Source organism: Nematolebias whitei, chromosome 8, assembly GCF_014905685.2.
Source record: "Nematolebias whitei isolate Nwh7 chromosome 8, NemWhi1, whole genome shotgun sequence".
Classification (NCBI taxonomy): domain Eukaryota; kingdom Metazoa; phylum Chordata; class Actinopteri; order Cyprinodontiformes; family Rivulidae; genus Nematolebias; species Nematolebias whitei.
In genome coordinates, this window is record NC_056505.1 from 3,347,172 (window position 1) to 3,348,958 (window position 1,787).

The window sequence follows — 1,787 nt, forward strand, 5'->3', positions numbered from 1 at the left end:
GTGTCCCTGTGATGGACTGAGACCTGTCCATGTGTCCCTGTGATGGACTGAGACCTGTCCACGTGTCCCTGTGATGGATTGAGAACTGTCCATGTGTCCCCCCACCTCTCACACAGTGAGTGTTGGACGTGGACAGCAGCAGCAGGTAATGATGGACGTTTGTCTGCTCCACCTGTTGACTCTTTTTCTTCACCGCTCGCTGAGTAAACTTCATTTCCTGCTTCCGGCTCTTAAAACTCTTCTCGTCAGATAAAATAAAAAAAGTCTCGTCTTTATTTGAACGCAGCGATTTATTTTCCAACAGGCTGGAGATGACGAGTCAAACGTTAAACCTCGTTGATGTATTTCTCCAACGTCGGGCGCCAGCGCTGCGAGCTGACTGCAGCAAGTTTCCCCCTGACACAAACAAGAAAACAAACAAACAAACAAGAAACAAACAAGAAAACAAACAAACAAACAAGAAACAAACAAGAAACAAACAAGAAACAAGAAAACAAACGAGAAAACAAACAAGAAACAAACAAGAAACAAACAAGAAAACAAACGAGAAAACAAACAAGAAAACAAACAAGAAAACATGAGGAGGTCATGAGAACAGATCAGATGTTCCGATCGTCTGAACGACAAAGTTTAAACTAAAATCATCAAATATTCCAGAGCCGACGAGTTCGAGCCCGTTTCTCTGAATTTATCTGTTTGTTTACTGAACGCAGACACAAAGTCCGATTCATTCAGAAGAAATGTTTAATTTTCACATTTCATTTACTTTGTTTTGTAAAGTGCTTGTTTTTAAACTTGGGCGACTTGAAGCAGGTGGATCCGATCAGAACCAGAACTCCGCTCTGCAAACGTCTTCGAGAAAAAATAAAGTTTCCAAATTCACTTTTAATTGTTTGTTCCTCAAACTCTGGATTGTAGGACGAGAGCGTGGAGCCAGATGTTCTCTGAAAACACATCTGCTCACACTGATGTTTGTTTGTTTACCTGATCCACTGTTGGTCTAAATCTATTTAAAATCTTTTTATTTAAACCGGAAAGTGTTGATGTGAGTTTAAACTGGAACTAATGAAACATTTAACTGTTTATTTTTATTTTTCTGGATTAAAAACCTTTGAGTTCAGTTTGTGACGTGAAATTTTTCCTTTGATCAGATTTATGAGATCGAACTTCATTTAAGTTATAAAAGAACTTTAAAAACAAACAGAACCCTGTGGAGGAAATCTACATCTGCTCTTGCTGGATTTTCATCTTTAAATTAATAAAATAATAATAATAACAATAATAATATTAATAACAATGATAAAACAATAACAATAATAATTGATAAAACTGTTTACTGAAGGATCAAAGAAATAAATAGCTTTTGACATTAAAACAAACCTGGTGGGCGGAGCTTGTTTCCTTGCAGGTTGGGGTAGGAGGCCGGGGTCACCTGGTCGCAGGTAGGCCAGCGGGGGGAGTGGCTCGGGGTCAAAGGTCACCGTCTGTGAGCTGCCGAGGAAAGACGAGGATTTCAGTCAGAGATGGATTTTTTTGTTTGTTTCTAAAGTTTACGGAAAGAAAAATTCTGTATTTGATCTTTTACTTTTGATTTCTGTTGATTTTGTTTGTTTTGTTTTACAAATAAAACCATTAAAAATGTTGTTTATTAAAAGTCTCTGCTTCTTCACAGTCGTAGATTTAACGAGTTAAAGCTCAACTTTCCTGAACAAATGTGTCGCCCGCCAGCTCTGAACTGAAATCACCTTCTGAGGAGAAATGACAAAAGCTGAGACCCAACAGAACCC